The sequence below is a fragment of the Anser anser genome, assembly GCF_964211835.1.
Source record: "Anser anser genome assembly, chromosome: 18".
NCBI lineage: Eukaryota > Metazoa > Chordata > Aves > Anseriformes > Anatidae > Anser > Anser anser.
The window spans coordinates 14,873,319-14,891,921 of record NC_139739.1 but is presented as its reverse complement, the minus strand read 5'-3'; the positions used below and the strand labels follow the sequence as shown (position 1 = coordinate 14,891,921).

The following is an 18,603-nucleotide window of genomic DNA, read 5'->3' as shown; positions in this document are numbered from 1 at the left end:
AGCAGAGGTAGTTAGCAGGCATGCAGCTACGTCCAAAGTAGGGCCAAAGTTGAGAGAGACGTAACGTGGAGGGGTCTTCAGCTGGTATTGACAAGCAGTTGTGTATTTGGAGCAAGCCCAGAAGTTTTGGAAAACAAGATGAGGGAAGGGAAGTGAAGGTACCCAGGCAGGTACCTCTGTCGGAAATTGGGCAAAGTTGTCAGGTACCTAGCCTGAAGCGATCTGAGGGCAGGATCCCAAAGTAAATCTGTATGTGGAGGTAGCCACAAGGTTTTGTCAAACCAGATCAGGCAGAGGCAAGAGAAGCCTCTTGGCATGCACCTCCCTCCGAAATTGGCCCAAGTACTCAGGTACCCAGCCTGAAGGGTTCTGTGGACCGAACCCACAAGTCCCTCTCTCTCTGGAAGAGGCCAAAACATTTCAGAAAGTATGCCTGGGAGGAGGAACGGGTAGCTACTGGGCATGCAGATAATTCCCAATTTGGCCAAAATTCAGGTAGCTACCCCAGACGGGTACGCTGCTTTTATCCAGAACTGCCGCAGGGAGGCAAAAGTTTTTCAAAAGTACAATGTGGCGGAGGCAAAGTATGCTACCGGGCATGTACCAACCTCCAAAGTAGCCCAAATTCTCTGTTACGTAGCCCAGGGGAATCCGAGTTTAGGATCCCCAAAGAAAAAAATCTCTGTTGGAGGAAGCCAAATCTTTTTTCTAGAAGCATGCCAAGGTGAGAAGGCAAGGGTAGCTACCAGGCATACAGTTATGCATAAAGTTGGCCAAACTTGTGGTGTCCCTACCCTGAAGGGCTTTGCAGCTGGTCCCCAGAGCTAAATGTGTGTCAGGCAGAATCCCAAACATTTTGAGAAGCTTTTGTGGAGGAAGCAAAGGTAGCTAGCAGGCATGCAGCTACGTCCAAAGTAGGGCCAAAGTTGAGAGAGACGTAACGTGGAGGGGTCTTCAGCTGGTATTGACAAGCAGTTGTTTATTTGGAGCTAGCCCAGAAGTTTTGGAAAACAAGATGAGCGAAGGGAAGTGAAGGTATCCAGGCAGGTACCTCTGTCGAAAATGGGGCAAAGTTGTCAGGTACCTAGCCTGAAGCGATCTGAGGGCAGGATCCCAAAGTAAATCTGTATGTGGAGGTAGCCACAAAGTTTTGGCAAACCAGATCAGGCAGAGGCAAGAGAAGCCTCTTGGCATGCAACTCCGTCGAAAATTGGCCCAAGTTCTCAGGTGCCTAGCCTGAAGGGTTCTGCGGACCGAATCCGCAAGTCCCTCTCTCTCTGGAAGAGGCCAAAACATTTCATAAAGTATGCCTGGGAAGAGGAACGGGTAGCTACTGGGCATGCACATAATTCCCAATTTGGCCAAAATTCCGGTAGCTACCCCAGACGGGTACGCTGCTTTTATCCAGAACTGCCGCAGGGAGGCGAAACTTTTTCAAAAGTACAATCTGGTGAGGCAAAGTTAGCTAGTGGGCATGTAAAAACCTCCAAAGTAGCCCAAATTCTCTGTTACCTAGCCCAGAGGAATCCGAGTTTAGGATCCCCAAAGAAAAAATCTCTGCTGGAGGAAGCCAAATCTTTTTTCTAGAAGCATGCCAAGGTGAGAAGGCAAGGGTAGCTACCAGGCATACAGTTATGCATAAAGTTGGCCAAACTTGTGGTGTCCCTACCCTGAAGGGCTTTGCAGCTGGTCCCCAGAGCTAAATGTGTCTCAGGCAGAATCCCAAACATTTTGGGAAGCTTTTGTGGAGGAAGCGATGGTTGCTAGCAGGCATGCAGCTACGTCCAAAGTAGGGCCAAAGTTGAGAGAGACGTAACGTGGAGGGGTCTTCATCTGGTATTGACAAGCACTTGTTTATTTGGAGCTAGCCCAGAAGTTTTGGAAAAGAAGATGAGGGAAGGGAAGTGAAGGTACCCAGGCAGGTACCTCTGTCGGAAATTGGGCAAAGTTGTCAGGTACCTAGCCTGAAGCGATCTGAGGGCAGGATCCCAAAGTAAATCTGTATGTGGAGGTAGCCACAAGGTTTTGGCAAACCAGATGAGGCAGAGGCAAGTGAAGCCTCTTGGCATGCACCTCCGTCGAAAATTGGCCCAAGTTCTTGGGTACCTAGCCTGAAGGGTTCTGCGGACCGAATCCACAAGTCCCTCTCTCTCTGGAAGAGGCCAAAAGATTTCAGAAAGTATGCCTGTGAGGAGGAACGGGTAGCTACTGGGCATGCACATAATTCCCAATTTGTCCAAAATTCCTGTAGCTACCCTATACGGGTACGGTGCTTTTATCCAGAAAAGCCGCAGGGAGGCGAAACTTTTTCAAAAGTACAATCTGGCGGAGGCAAATAATGCTACCGGGCATGTACCAACCTCCAAATTAGCCCAAATTCTCTGTTACCTAGCATAGAGGTATCTGAGTTCAGGATCCCCAAAGAAAAAATCTCTGTTGGAGGAAGCCAATTTTTTTTCTAGAAGCATGCCAAGGTGAGAAGGCAAGGGTAGCTACCAGGCATACAGTTATGCATAAAGTTGGCCAAACTTGTGGTGTCCCTACCCTGAAGGGCTTTGCAGCTGGTCCCCAGAGCTAAATGTGTCTCAGGCAGAATCCCAAACATTTTGGGAAGCTTTTGTGGAGGAAGCGATGGTTGCTAGCAGGCATGCAGCTACGTCCAAAGTAGGGCCAAAGTTGAGAGAGACGTAACGTGGAGGGGTCTTCATCTGGTATTGACAAGCACTTGTTTATTTGGAGCTAGCCCAGAAGTTTTGGAAAAGAAGATGAGGGAAGGGAAGTGAAGGTACCCAGGCAGGTACCTCTGTCGGAAATTGGGCAAAGTTGTCAGGTACCTAGCCTGAAGCGATCTGAGGGCAGGATCCCAAAGTAAATCTGTATGTGGAGGTAGCCACAAGGTTTTGGCAAACCAGATGAGGCAGAGGCAAGTGAAGCCTCTTGGCATGCACCTCCGTCGAAAATTGGCCCAAGTTTTTGGGTACCTAGCCTGAAGGGTTCTGCGGACCGAATCCACAAGTCCCTCTCTCTCTGGAAGAGGCCAAAACATTTCAGAAAGTATGCCTGGGAGGAGGAACGGGTAGCTACTGGGCATGCACATAATTCCCAATTTGGCCAAAATTCCTGTAGCTACCCTATACGGGTACGGTGCTTTTATCCAGAAAAGTCGCAGGGAGGCGAAACTTTTTCAAAAGTACAATCTGGCGGAGGCAAATAATGCTACCGGGCATGTACCAACCTCCAAATTAGCCCAAATTCTCTGTTACCTAGCCCAGAGGTATCTGAGTTCAGGATCCCCAAAGAAAAAATCTCTGTTGGAGGAAGCCAAATTTTTTTCTAGAAGCATGCCAAGGTGAGAAGGCAAGGGTAGCTACCAGGCATACAGTTATGCATAAAGTTGGCCAAACTTGTGGTGTCCCTACCCTGAAGGGCTTTGCAGCTGGTCCCCAGAGCTAAATGTGTCTCAGGCAGAATCCCATACATTTTGAGAAGCTTTTGTGGAGGAAGCAAAGGTAGCTAGCAGGCATGCAGTTATGCATAAACTTGGCCAAACTTGTGGTGTACCTACCCTGAAGGGTTTTGCAGCTGGTACCCAGAGCTAAAAGTGTCTCAGGCAGAATCCATTCGCTATCCATGAGGAAATGGTTGGCGACCTGCTACGGAGCTTGGATGTGCGCAAGTCGATGGGGCCGGATGGGATGCACCCGAGGGTACTGAAAGAACTGGCGGAGGAGCTGGCCGAGCCGCTTACCATCATTTATCGGCAGTCCTGGCTATCGGGGGAGGTCCCGGTTGACTGGCGGCTAGCCAATGTGACGCCCATCTATAAGAATGGCCGGAGGGCAGACCCGGGGAACTATAGGCCTGTCAGTTCGACCTCAGTGCCAGGAAAGCTCATGGAGCAGATTATCTTGAGGGTCATCACGCGGCACTTGCAGGGCAAGCAGGCGATCAGGCCCAGTCAGCATGGGTTTATGAAAGGCAGGTCCTGCTTGACGAACCTGATCTCCTTCTATGACCAAGTGACGCGCTTGGTGGATGAGGGAAAGGCTGTGGATGTGGTTTACCTTGACCTCAGTAAGGCTTTTGACACAGTTCCCCACAACATTCTCCTCAAGAAACTGGCTGCTCGGGGCTTGGACTGGCGTACGCTTTGCTGGGTTAGAAACTGTCTGGATAACCGGGCTCAGAGAGTTGTGGTGAATGGAGTCAAATCTGGTTGGAGGCCGGTCACTAGTGGTGTCCCCCAGGGCTCGGTACTGGGGCCAGTCCTCTTTAATATCTTTATCGATGATCTGGATGAGGGCGTCCAGTGCACCCTCAGTAAGTTTGCAGACGACACCAAGCTAAGTGCGTGTGTCGATCTGCTCGAGGGCAGGAAGGCTCTGCAGGAGGATCTGGATAGGCTGGAGCGAAGGGCTGAGGTCAACTGTATGAAGTTCAACATGGCCAAGTGCCGGGTCCTGCACCTGGGGCGCAACAACCCCAAGCAGAGCTACAGGCTGGGAGATGAGTGGCTGGAAAGCTGCCTGGCCGAGAGGGACCTGGGAGTATTGGTGGATAGTCGGCTGAATATGAGCCAGCAGTGTGCCCAGGTGGCCAAGAAGGCCAACAGCATCCTGGCCTGCGTAAGAAGCAGTGTGGCCAGCAGGTCTAGGGAAGTGATTGTGCCCCTGTACTCGGCTCTGGTGAGGCCGCACCTCGAGTACTGTGTTCAGTTTTGGGCCCCTCGCTACAGGAAGGACATGGACGTGCTTGAGCGAGTCCAGAGAAGGGCGACCAAGCTGGTGAGGGGTCTGGAGAACAAGTCTTACGAGGAGCGGCTGAGGGAGCTGGGCTTGTTCAGCCTGGAGAAGAGGAGGCTCAGGGGCGACCTTATCGCTCTCTACAGTTACCTTAGAGGAGGCTGTAAAGAGGTGGGGGTTGGTCTGTTCTCCTACGTGCCTGGTGACAGGACGAGGGGGAATGGGCGAAAGTTGCGACAGGGGAGTTTTAGGTTGGATGTTAGGAAGTACTTCTTTACCGAAAGGGTTATTAAGCATTGGAACGGGCTGCCCAGGGAGGTGGTGGAGTCACCATCCCTGGAGGTCTTTAAAAGACGTTTAGATGTAGAGATTAGCGATATGGTTTAGTGGAGTACTTAGTGTTAGGTCGGAGGTTGGACTCGACGATCTTGAGGTCTCTTCCAACCTAGAAATCTGTGATACTGTGAAGGGAAGTGAAGGTACCCAGGCAGGTACCTCCGTCGGAAATTGGGCAAAGTTGTCAGGTACCTACGCTGAAGCGATCTGAGGAGAGGATCCCAAAGTAAATCTGTATGCGGAGGTAGCCACAAGGTTTTGGCAAACTAGATCAGGGAGAGGCAAGAGAAGCCTCTTGGCATGCACCTCCGTCGAAAATTGGCCCAAGTTCTCAGGTAGCCAGCCTGAAGGGTTCTGCGGACCGAATCCACAAGTCGCTCTCTCTCTGGAAGAGGCCAAAACATTTCAGAAAGTATGCCTGGGAGGAGGAACGGGTAGCTACTGGGCATGCACATAATTCCCAATTTGGCCAAAATTCAGGTGGCTACCCCAGACGGGTATGCTGCTTTTGTCCAGATCTGCCGCAGGTAGGTGAAATGTTTTAAAAAGTACAATGTGGCGGAGGCAAAGTTAGCTAGCGGGCATGTACCAACCTCCAAAGTAGCCTAAATTCTTTGTTACCTAGCCCAGAGGAATTCGAGTTTAGCGTCCCCAGAGAAAAAATCTTTCTTGGAGCAAGCCAAATCTTTTGCAGAAGCATGCCGAGGTGAGAAGGCAAGGGTAGCTACCAGGCATACAGTTATGCATAAAGTTAGCCAAACTTGTGGTGTCCCTACCCTGAAGGGCTTTGCAGCTGGTCCCCAGAGCTAAATGTGTCTCAGGCTGAATCTCGAACATTTGCAGAAGCTTCCCTGCAGGAGGCAATGGTAGCTAGCAGGCATGCAGCTATGTCCAAAGTAGGGCCATAGTTGAGAGAGACGTAACGTGGAGGGGTCTTCAGCTGGTATTGACAAGCAGTTGTGTATTTGGAGCTAGCCCAGAAGTTTTGGAAAACAAGATGAGCGAAGGGAAGTGAAGGTACCCAGGCAGGTACCTCTGTCGGAAATTGGGCAAAGTTGTCAGCTACCTAGCCTGAAGCGATCTGAGGGCAGGAACCCAAAGTAAATCTGTATGTGGAGGTAGCCACAAGGTTTTGGCAAAGCAGATCAGGCAGAGGCAAGAGAAGCCTCTTGGCATGCACCTCCGTCGAAAATTGGCACAAGTTCTTAGGTACCTATCCTGAAGGGTTCTGCGGTGAGAATCCACAAGTCCCTCTCTCTCTGGAAGAGGCCAAAACATTTCAGAAAGTATGCCTGGGAAGAGGAACGGGTAGCTACTGGGCATGCACATAATTCCCAATTTGTCCAAAATTCCTGTAGCTACCCCAGACGGGTACGCTGCTTTTGTCCAGAACAGCCGCATGGAGGCGCAACGTTTTCCTAAGTACCATCTGGCGGAGGCAAAGTATGCTACCGGGCATGTACCAACCTCCAAAGGAGCCCAAATTCTCTGTTACCTAGCCCAGGGGAATCCGAGTTTAGGATCCCCAAAGAAAAAATCTCTGTTGGAGGAAGCCAAATCTTTTTTCTAGAAGCATGCCAAGGTGAGAAGGCAAGGGTAGCTACCAGGCATACAGTTATGCATAAACCTGGCCAAACTTGTGGTGTCCCTACCCTGAAGGGCTTTGCAGCTGGTACCCAGAGCTAAATGTTTCTCAGTCAGAATCCCATACATTTTGAGAAGCTTTTGTGGAGGAAGCGATCGTTGCTAGCAGGCATGCAGCTACGTCCAAATTAGCACTAAAGTTGAGAGAGACTTAACGTGGAGGGGTCTTCAGCTGGTATTGACAAGCAGTTTTTTATTTGAGCTAGCCCAGAAGTTTTGGAAAACAAGATGAGCGAAGGGAAGTGAAGGTACCCAGGCAGGTACCTCCGTCGGAAATTGGGCAAAGTTGTCAGGTACCTAGCCTGAAGCGATCTGAGGGCAGGATCCCAAAGTAAATCTGTATGTGGAGGTAGCCACAAGGTTTTGTCAAACCAGATCAGGCAGAGGCAAGAGAAGCCTCTTGGCATGCACCTCCGTCGAAAATTGGCCCAAGTTCTCAGGTACCTAGCCTGAAGGGTTCTGCGGACCGAATCCACAAGTCCCTCTCTCTCTGGAAGAGGCCCAAAACATTTCAGAAAGTATGCCTGGGAGGAGGAACGGGTAGCTACTGGGCATGCACATAATTCCCAATTTGGCCAAAATTCAGGTAGCTACCCCAGACGGGTACGCTGCTTTTATCCAGAACTGCCTCAGGGAGGGGAAACGTTTTCCTAAGTAACATCTGGCGGAGGCAAAGTATTCTACCGGGCATGTATAAACCTTCAAAGTAGCCCAAATTCTCTGTTACCTAGCCCAGGGGAATCCGAGTTTAGGATCCGCAGATGAAAAATCTCTGTTGGAGGAAGCCAAATCCTTTGCAGAAGCATGCCGAGGTGAGAAGGCACGGGTAGCTACCAGGCATAGACTTCCGTCTAAACTTGGCCAAACTTGTGGTGTCCCTACCCTGAAGGGCTTTGCAGCTGGTACCGAGAGGTAAATCTCTCCCAGGAATAATCCCAAACATTTTGAGAAGATTTTGTGGAGGAAGCGATGGTTGCTAGCAGGCATGCAGCTACGTCCAAAGTACGGCCAAAGTTGAGAGAGACGTAACGTGGAGGGGTCTTCAGCTGGTATTGACAAGCAGTTGTTTATTTGAGCTAGCCCATAAGTTTTGGAAAACAAGATGAGCGAAGGGAAGTGAAGGTACCCAGGCAGGTACCTCCGTCAAAAATTGGCCCAAGTTCTCAGGTACCTAGCCTGAAGGGTTCTGCGGACGGAATCCACAAGTCCCTCTCTCTCTGGAAGAGGCCCAAAACATTTCAGAAAGTATGCCTGGGAGGAGGAACGGGTAGCTACTGGGCATGCGCATAATTCCCAATTTGTCCCAAATTCAGGTAGCTATCCCACATGGGTACACTGCTTTTTTCCAGAACTGCTGCAGGGAGGCCAAACTTTTTCAAAAGTACAATCTGGCGGAGGCAAAGTATGCTACCGGGCATGTACCAACATCCAAAATAGCCAAAATTCTGTTACCTAGCCCAGGGGAATCCGAGTTTAGGATCCCCAAAGAAAAAATCTCTGTTGGAAGAAGCCAAATCTTTTTTCTAGAAGCATGCCAAGGTGAGAAGGCAAGGGTAGCTACCAGGCATACAGTTATGCATAAACTTGGCCAAACTTGTGGTGTCCCTACCCTGAAGGGCTTTGCAGCTGGTCCCCAGAGCTAAATGTGTCTCAGGCAGAATCCCATACATTTTGAGAAGGTTTTGTGGAGGAAGCGATGGTTGCTAGCAGGCATGCAGCTACGTCCAAAGTAGGGCCAAAGTTGAGAGAGACGTAACGTGGAGGGGTCTTCAGCTGGTATTGACAAGCAGTTGTGTATTTGGAGCTAGCCCAGAAGTTTTGGAAAACAAGATGAGGGAAGGGAAGTGAAGGTACCCAGGCAGGTACCTCCGTCGAAAATGGGGCAAAGTTGTCAGGTACCTAGCCTGAAGCGATGTGAGGGCAGGATCCCAAAGTAAATCTGTATGTGGAGGTAGCCACAAGGTTTTGGCAAACCAGATCTGCCAGCTGTGTGGCATCCAGGGCAGCATTGATAGCATAGGCAGTTTGTATGTGGTCTTGGAGACTAGCTGCATGTGTCTTTATGCTGTCTGGGAGGCTACAGCTAAGGGGGAGTTAACCTTGCCAGATCAATCAGGGCTAGCTTTGGGGATCTCCATGAGATCCTTCTCCTGCATCGCTTGTATGCAGGCTGGTTTTTGAACAGATGCAGCCAAATGGGAGAACCCTGAGTTCTTCATGACAAGGGATTGTCCTCTTTCTTGTGGGTCTATTCCACTGACCCGATAGGCAGCTAAAATGAATCTATGCCCCTAACCCAATAGGCAGTTAATATGTTTATTTAACGTATAAATGCTACCGCAGGTATTCCTCACCAAAGTGAAGGTGAAGGTGCAGAGCTTACCAAGGAGGTGTCCCTGTCTTGGTGGAGAAGGAGCACAGAACATCGACTGCCTCTTGTAGGTTTTCAATTTTTCTTCTCCCCCCCAACTCCCCAGCTCTCCCTTTTTTCCTCACTCTAGGGTTTTGCTGTCATTAACTTCTTTACCACTACCTCCTAACACTTTTATATCCTAAGCTTATCTGTCCCGCCCTGGGATGACAATGAGCATATTTTGGGCAAAAAGTTGCGTATTATAGTCTTCTATGTTTAGCATGTACTTCCTTAATCTCATTATCTCCTTAAGAGTTAACTTTAATGTTTATTTTATAAGGAGTGAAGAAAAAGGTTTCACTTTGGGCACCGCAGACTTCAAGATTCTGTTCTGATGCCCAAAGAGGGTTTGTCACAGCCTGGGTATGCTGCTTCTGTTCAGAACTAAGGCATGTAGGCCCAACTTTTCCAGTGTGCTCCAGGCACCTGTCAGGACCCCCTGGGGCAGGACAGCCCAGCCGTGAGCTTGAGAGAGCTGGGCCATGGACGTCCTGGCTGTGGAGCTTCTCAGGGGCACAGGTATGGTGGAACCAAAAGAGAGTGTTCATCTCCAGGGGAAAGAGAGAGAAGTCCACCCTGTGGCACTTGGGGACTCCTGGACTCGCACATGCAGCACCTCGCTCAGGACCAAGCATGGGGACGCAGCTCCTTGGGAAGCCAAGGACAGGGACCGTGACCACATGGCAGCCCTGTGCTGTGAGGGGCAGTGCATATTGTGACCCGGAGTGGTGCTAGGCAACCGCCATGTCCCACTGCAGGGCTGACAGGCACAGCCTCAGTCACCCCCAAGGCAGAGCTGGCCCCAGCCCAGACGTGCGGCTCCCAACAGGGTCCTGGGGCACCAGTGCAGGTGGGCTCGAGCTGGATGGTCTTTAAGGTCCCTTCCAACCCCAGGCATTGTAGGATTCTATGAGGGAGGCAGTGCACAGGGAAAATGGGGTGGGGTGCTGATGTCTGAAGAAAGCAAAGAAACAACAAAACTAAGAGGAGGATTCAAACTAACAAAAGTGGTAGGATTGAAGGAAAGACCAAAGAAAGAAAAGGTCATAATGAAAAGAAACAACCAGACAAAACAAAATCAAAGAAAAACTGTCTATTCCATTGTTGCAGGGTTGGGAACGTACACCGATGGACAAAAATGAACTAGAGCAACAGCCTTGGAGGAGTTTGAGGCAGCAAGCCGAGGTTTCAGCTGTGTTCAGAGAATGCCAAAAGGAAAGGCTCAAAGAGATGCTTGGAAAGAGCCTTAAGGCTCAAACAGGACGAGACCTCAACAAATGGAGAAAAAAGTGGGGAACCTCCGTGCAATTTGAGGTAATCCGTGAGAGGTACAGGACATGCAGACAGAGGCAGGTAACAAATACCAGACAGGTAAGCTGCTTTTCCAGAAGTAATTCAGGTAAGGCAAAATTTTCCCTAAGTACAATGTGGCGGAGGCAAAGGTAGCTAGCGGGCATGTACCAACGTCCAAATTAGCCAGAATTCTCTGTTACCTAGCCTAGAGGGATCCGGGTTTAGGATCCTCAAAGAAAAAATCTCTGTTGGAGGAAGCCAAATCTTTTTTCTAGAAGCATGCCGAGGTGAGAAGGCAAGGGTAGCTACCAGGCATACACTTCCCTGTAAACTTGACCAAACCTGTGGTGTCCCTACCCTGAAGGGCTTTGCAGCTGGTCCCCAGAGCTAAATGTGTCTCAGGCAGAATCCCATACATTTTGAGAAGCTTTTGTGGAGGAAGCGATGGTTGCTAGCACGCATGCAGCTACATCCAAAGTAGGGCCAAAGTTGAGAGAGACGTAACGTGGAGGGGTCTTCAGCTGGTATTGACAAGCAGTTGTGTATTTGGAGCTAGCCCAGAAGTTTTGGAAAACAAGATGAGCGAACGGAAGTGAAGGTACCCAGGCAGGTACCTCGGTCCCAAATTAGGCAAAGTTCTCAGGTACCTAGCCTGAAGGGTTCTGCGGACCGAATCCACAAGTCCCTCTCTCTCTGGAAGAGGCCAAAACATTTCAGAAAGTATGCCTGGGAGGAGGAACGGGTAGCTACTGGGCATGCAGATAATTCCCAATTTGCCCAAAATTCCGGTAGCTACCCCAGACGGGTACGCTGCTTTTGTCCAGAAGTGCCGCAGGGAGGCAAAACTTTTTCAAAAGTACAATCTGGCGGAGTCAAAGTATGCTACCGGCATGTAAAAACCTCCAAATTAGCCCAAATTCTCTGTTACCTAGCCCAGGGGAATCCGAGTTTAGGATCCCCAAAGAAAAAATCTCTGTTGGAGGAAGCCAAATCTTTTTTCTAGAATCATGCCGAGGTTAGAAGGCAAGGGTAGCTTCCAGGCATACACTTCCCTGTAAACTTGGCCAAACTTGTGGTGTCCCTACCCTGAAGGGTTTTGCAGCTGGTACCCAGAGCTAAATGTGTCTCAGGCAGAATCCCATACATTTTGAGAAGCTTTTGTGGAGGAAGCGATGGTTGCTAGGAGGAATGCAGCTACGTCCAAAGTAGGGCCAAAGTTGAGAGAGACGTAACGTGGAGGGGTCTTCAGCTGGTATTGACAAGCAGTTGTGTATTTGGAGCTAGCCCAGAAGTTTTCGAAAACAAGATGAGGGAAGGGAAGTGAAGGTACCCAGGCAGGTACCTCGGTCGGAAATTGGGCAAAGTTGTCAGGTACCTAGCCTGAAGCGATGTGAGGGCAGGATCCCAAAGTAAATCTGTATGTGGAGGTAGCCACAAGGTTTTGTCAAACCAGATCAGGCAGAGGCAAGAGAAGCCTCTTGGCATGCACCTCCATCGAAAATTGGCCCAAGTTCTTGGGTACCTAGCCTGAAGGGTTCTGCGGACCAAATCCACAAGTCCCTCTCTCTCTGGAAGAGGCCCAAAACATTTCAGAAAGTATGCCTGGGAGGAGGAACGGGTAGCTACTGGGCATGCACATAATTCCCAATTTGGCCAAAATTCAGGTAGCTACCCCAGACGGGTACGCTTCTTTTGTCCAGAACTGCCGCAGGTAGGCAAAACTTTTTCAAAAGTACAATGTGGCGGAGGCAAAGGTAGCTAGCAGGCATGTACCAACCTCCAAAGTAGCCCAAATTCTCTGTTACCTAGCCCAGGGGAATCCGAGTTTAGGATCCCCAAAGAAAAAATCTCTGTTGGAGAAAGCCAAATCTTTTTTCTAGAAGCATGCCAAGGTGAGAAGGCAAGGGTAGCTACCAGGCATACAGTTATGCATAACGTTGTCCAAACTTGTGGTGTCCCTACCCTGAAGGGCTTTGCAGCTGGTCCCCAGAGGTAAATCTCTCCCAGGAATAATCCCATACATTTTGAGAAGCTTTTGTGGAGGAAGCGATGGTTGCTAGCAGGCATGCAGCTACGTCCAAAGTAGGGCCAAAGTTGAGAGAGACGTAACGTGGAGGAGTCTTCAGCTGGTATTGACAAGCAGTTGTGTATTTGGAGCTAGCCCAGAAGTTTTGGAAAAGAAGATGAGGGAAGGGAAGTGAAGGTACCCAGGCAGGTACCTCTGTCGGAAATTGGGCAAAGTTGTCAGGTACCTAGCCTGAAGCGATCTGAGGGCAGGATCCCAAAGTAAATCTGTATGTGGAGGTAGGCACAAGGTTTTGGCAAACCAGATGAGGCAGAGGCAAGAGAAGCCTCTTGGCATGCACCTCCGTCGAAAATTGGCCCAAGTTCTTGGGTACCTAGCCTGAAGGGTTCTGCGGACCAAATCCACAAGTCCCTCTCTCTCTGGAAGAGGCCCAAAACATTTCAGAAAGTATGCCTGGGAGGAGGAACGGGTAGCTACTGGGCATGCCCATAATTCCCAATTTGGCCAAAATTCAGGTAGCTACCCCAGACGGGTACGCTGCTTTTATCAAGAACTGCCGCCGGGAGGCGAAACTTTTTCAAAAGTACAATGTGGCGGAGGCAAAATTAGCTAGCGGGCATGTACCAACCTCCAAAGTAGCCCAAATTCTATGTTACGTAGCCCAGGGGAATCTGAGTTTAGGATCCCCAAAGAAAAAATCTCTGTTGGAGGAATCCAAATCTTTTTTCTAGAAGCATGCCGAGGTTAGAAGGCAAGGGTAGGTACCAGGCATACAGTTATGCATAAACTTGGCCAAACTTGTGGTGTCCCTACCCTGAAGGGCTTTGCAGCTGGTACCCAGAGGTAAATCTCTCCCAGGAATAATCCCAAACATTTTGAGAAGCTTTTGTGGAGGAAGCGATGGTTGCTACCAGGCATGCAGCTACGTCGAAAGTAGGGCTAAAGTTGAGAGAGACGTAACGTGGAGGGGTCTTCAGCTGGTATTGACAAGCATTTGTGTATTTGGAGCTAGCCCAGAAGTTTTGGAAAACAAGATGAGGGAAGGGAAGTGAAGGTACCCAGGCAGGTACCTCTGTCCCAAATTGGGCAAGGTTGTCAGGTACCTACCCTGAAGCGATGTGAGGGCAGGATCCCAAAGTAAATCTGTATGTGGAGGTAGCCACAAGGTTTTGGCAAACCAGATCAGGCAGAGGCAAGAGAAGCCTCTTGGCATGCACCTCCGTCTAAAATTGGCCCAAGTTCTTGGGTACCTAGCCTGAAGGGTTCTGCGGACCGAATCCACAAGTCCCTCTCTCTCTGGAAGAGGACCAAAACATTTCAGAAAGTATGCCTGGGAGGAGGAACGGGTAGCTACTGGGCATGAACATAATTCCCAATTTGGCCCAAATTCAGGTAGCTATCCCACATGGGTACACTGCTTTTTTCCAGAACTGCTGCAGGGAGGCAAAACTTTTTCAAAAGTACAATCTGGCGGAGGCAAAGTATGCTACCGGGCATGTACCAACATCCAAAATAGCCAAAGTTCTGTTACCTAGCCCAGGGGAATCCGAGTTTATGATCCCCAAAGAAAAAATCTCTGTTGGACGAAGCCAAATCTTTTTTCTAGAAGCATGCCAAGGTGAGAAGGCAAGGGTAGCTACCAGGCATGCAGTTATGCATAAAGTTAGCCAAACTTGTGGTGTCCCTACCCTGAAGGGCTTTGTAGCTGGTCCCCAGAGCTAAATGTGTCTCAGGCAGAATCCCATACATTTTGAGAAGCTTTTGTGGAGGAAGCGATGGTTGCTAGCAGGCATGCAGCTACATCCAAAGTAGGACCAAAGTTGAGAGAGACGTAACGTGGAGGGGTCTTCAGCTGGTATTGACAAGCAGTTGTGTATTTGGAGCTAGCCCAGAAGTTTGGGAAAACAAGATGAGGGAAGGGAAGTGAAGGTACCCAGGCAGGTAACTCGGTCCCAAATTGGGCAAAGTTGTCAGGTACCTAGCCTGAAGCGATGTGAGGGTAGGATCCCAAAGTAAATCTGTATGTGGAGGTAGCCATAAGGTTTTGGCAAACCAGATCTGCCAGCTGTGTGGCATCCAGGGCAGCATTGATAGCACAGGCAGTTTGTATGTGGTCTTGGAGACTAGCTACATGTGTCTTTATGCTGTCTGGGAGGCTACAGATAAGGGGGAGTTAACCTTGCCAGATCAATCAGGGCTAGCTTTGGGGATCTCCGTGAGATCCTTCTCCTGCATCGCTTGTATGCAGGCTGGTTTTTGAACAGATGCAGCCAAATGGGAGAACCCTGAGGTCTTCATGACAAGGGATTGTCCTCTTTCTTGTGGGTCTATTCCACTGACCCGATAGGCAGCTAAAATGAATCTATGCCCCTAACCCAATAGGCAGTTAATATGTTTATTTAACGTATAAATGCTATCGCAGGTATTCCTCACCAAAGTGAAGGTGAAGGTGCAGAGCTTACCAAGGAGGTGTCCCTGTCTTGGTGGAGAAGGAGCACAGAACATCGACTGCCTCTTGTAGGTTTTCAATTTTTCTTCTCCCCCCCAACTCCCCAGCTCTCCCTTTTTTCCTCACTCTAGGGTTTTGCTGTCATTAACTTCTTTACCACTACCTCCTAACACTTTTATATCCTAAGCTTATCTGTCCCACCCTGGGATGACAATGAGCATATTTTGGGCAAAAAGTTGCGTATTATAGTCTTCTATGTTTAGCATGTACTTCCTTAATCTCATTATCTCCTTAAGAGTTAACTTTAATGTTTATTTTATAAGGAGTGAAGAAAAAGGTTTCACTTTGGGCACCGCAGACTTCAAGATTCTGTTCTGATGCCCAAAGAGGGTTTGTCACAGCCTGGGTATGCTGCTTCTGTTCAGAACTAAGGCATGTAGGCCCAACTTTTCCAGTGTGCTCCAGGCACCTGTCAGGACCCCCTGGGGCAGGACAGCCCAGCCGTGAGCTTGAGAGAGCTGGGCCATGGACGTCCTGGCTGTGGAGCTTCTCAGGGGCACAGGTATGGTGGAACCAAAAGAGAGTGTTCATCTCCAGGGGAAAGAGAGAGAAGTCCACCCTGTGGCACTTGGGGACTCCTGGACTCGCACATGCAGCACCTCGCTCAGGACCAAGCATGGGGACGCAGCTCCTTGGGAAGCCAAGGACAGGGACCGTGACCACATGGCAGCCCTGTGCTGTGAGGGGCAGTGCATATTGTGACCCAGAGTGGTGCTAGGCAACCGCCATGTCCCAGTGCAGGGCTGACAGGCACAGCCTCAGTCACCCCCAAGGCAGAGCTGGCCCCAGCCCAGACGTGCGGCTCCCAACAGGGTCCTGGGGCACCAGTGCAGGTGGGCTCGAGCTGGATGGTCTTTAAGGTCCCTTCCAACCCCAGGCATTGTAGGATTCTATGAGGGAGGCAGTGCACAGGGAAAATGGGGTGGGGTGCTGATGTCTGAAGAAAGCAAAGAAACAACAAAACTAAGAGGAGGATTCAAACTAACAAAAGTGGTAGGATTGAAGGAAAGACCAAAGAAAGAAAAGGTCATAATGAAAAGAAACAACCAGACAAAACAAAATCAAAGAAAAACTGTCTATTCCATTGTTGCAGGGTTGGGAACGTACACCGATGGACAAAAATGAACTAGAGCAACAGCCTTGGAGGAGTTTGAGGCAGGAAGCCGAGGTTTCAGCTGTGTTCAGTGAATGCTAAAAGGAAAGGCTCAAAGAGATGCTTGGAAAGAGCCTTAAGGCTCAAACAGGACCAGACCTCAACAAATGGAGAAAAAAGTGGGGAACCTCCGTGCAATTTGAGGTAATCCGTGAGAGCTACAGGACATGCAGACAGAGGCAGGTAACAAATACCAGACAGGTAAGCTGCTTTTCCAGAAGTAATTCAGGTAAGGCAAAATTTTCCCTAAGTACAATGTGGCGGAGGCAAAGGTAGCTAGCGGGCATGTACCAACGTCCAAATTAGCCAGAATTCTCTATTACCTAGCCTAGAGGGATCCGGGTTTAGGATCCTCAAAGAAAAAATCTCTGTTGGAGGAAGCCAAATCTTTTTTCTAGAAGCATGCCAAGGTGAGAAGGCAAGGGTAGCTACCAGGCATACACTTCCCTGTAAACTTGACCAAACCTGTGGTGTCCCTACCCTGAAGGGCTTTGCAGCTGGTCCCCAGAGCTAAATGTGTGTCAGGCAGAATCCTGTACATTTTGAGAAGCTTTAGTGGAGGAAGCGATGGTTGCTAGCAGGCATGCAGCTACGTCCAAAGTAGGGCCAAAGTTGAGAGAGACGTAACGTGGAGGGGTCTTCAGCTGGTATTGACAAGCAGTTGTGTATTTGGAGCTAGCCCAGAAGTTTTGGAAAACAAGATGAGGGAAGGGAAGTGAAGGTACCCAGGCAGGTACCTCTATCCCAAATTGGGCAAAGTTCTCAGGTACCTAGCCTGAAGGGTTCTGCGGACCGAATCCACAAGTCCCTCTCTCTGTAAATCTGTAAATGGAGGTAGCCACAATGTTTTGGTAACCAAGATAAGTGGGAGGCAAGAGAAGCCTCTTGGCATGCACCTCCCTCCGAAATTGGCCCAAGTTCTCAGGTACCTAGCCTGAAGGGTTCTGCGGACCGAATCCACAAGTCCCTCTCTCTCTGGAAGAGGCCAAAAGATTTCAGAAAGTATGCCTGGGAGGAGGAACGGGTAGCTACTGGGCATGCACATAATTCCCAATTTGGCCAAAATTCAGGTAGCTACCCCAGACGGCTACGCTGCTTTTGTCCTGAACAGCTGCAGGGAGGCGAAACGTTTTCCTAAGTACAATGTGGCAGAGGCAAAGTATGCTACCGGCCATGTACCAACCTCCAAACTAGCCCAAATTCTCTGTTACCTAGCCCAGAGGTATCTGAGTTTAGGATCCCCAAAGAAAAAATCTCTGTTGGAGGAAGCCAAATCTTTTGCAGAAGCATGTCGAGGTGAGAAGGGAAGGGTAGCTACCAGGCATACAGTTATGCATAAAGTTGGCCAAACTTGTGGTGTCCCTACCCTGAAGGGCTTTGCAGCTGGTACCCAGAGCTAAATGTGTCTCAGGCAGAATCCCATACATTTTGAGAAGCTTTTGTGGAGGAAGCGATGGTTGCTAGCAGGCAAGCAGCTACGTCCAATGTTGGACCAAAGTTGAGAGAGACGTAACGTGGAGGGGTCTTCAGCTGGTATTGACAAGCACTTGTTTATTTGAGCTAGCCCAGAAGTTTTGGAAAACAAGATGAGGGAAGGGAAGTGAAGGTAGCCAGGCAGGTACCTCCGTCCCAAATTGGGCAAAGTTGTCAGGTACCTAGCCTGAAGCGATCTGAGGGCAGGATCCCAAAGTAAATCTGTATGTGGAGGTAGCCACAAGGTTTTGGTAACCAAGAAAAGCGGGAGGCAAGAGAAGCCTTTTCGCATGCACCTCCTTCGAAAATTGGGCAAAGTTCTTGGGTACCAAGCCTGAAGGGTTCTGCGGACCGAATCCACAAGTCCCTCTCTCTCTGGAAGAGGCCAAATCATTTCAGAAAGTATGCCTGGGCGGAGAAACGGGTAGCTACTGGGCATGCACATAATTCCCAATTTGGCCAAAATTCCGGTAGCTACCCCTGACGGGTACGGTGCTTTTATCCAGAACTGCCGCAGGGAGGCAAATCTTTTTCAAAAGTACAACCTGGCGGAGGCAAAGTATGCTACTGGGCATGTACCAACCTCCAAAGTAGCCCGAATTCTCTGTTACCTAGACCAGAGGTATCCGAGTTTAGGATCCCCAAAGAAAAAATCTCTGTTGGAGGAAGCCAAATCTTTTTTCTAGAAGCATGCCAAGGTGAGAAGGCAAGGGTAGCTACCAGGCATACAGTTATGCATAAACTTGGCCAAACTTGTGGTGTCCCTACCCTGAAGGGCTTTGCAGCTGGTCCCCAGAGCTAAATGTGTCTCAGGCAGAATCGCATACATTTTGAGAAACTTTTGTGGAGGAAGCAGAGGTGGCTAGCAGGCATTCAGCTACGTCCATAATAGGGCCAAAGTTGAGAGAGACGAAACGTGGAGGGGTCTTCAGCTGGTATTGACAAGCAGTTGTGTATTTGGAGCTAGCCCAGAAGTTTTGGAAAACAAGATGAGGGAAGGGAAGTGAAGGTACC

General features: G+C 49.6%; 1 long non-coding RNA gene across 1 annotated transcript; it reads right to left on the bottom strand.

Moving 5' to 3' along the window:
- Positions 1-5,296: 5,296 nt before the first annotated feature.
- LOC310883722 lies at positions 5,297-13,088 on the bottom strand. The gene is made up of 2 exons (XR_014573682.1): positions 12,648-13,088; positions 5,297-6,111 (listed from the first exon to the last, which is right to left on the bottom strand). It is a non-coding gene; the product is annotated as an uncharacterized lncRNA (long non-coding RNA).
- Between the last annotated feature and the right edge of the window lie 5,515 nt (positions 13,089-18,603).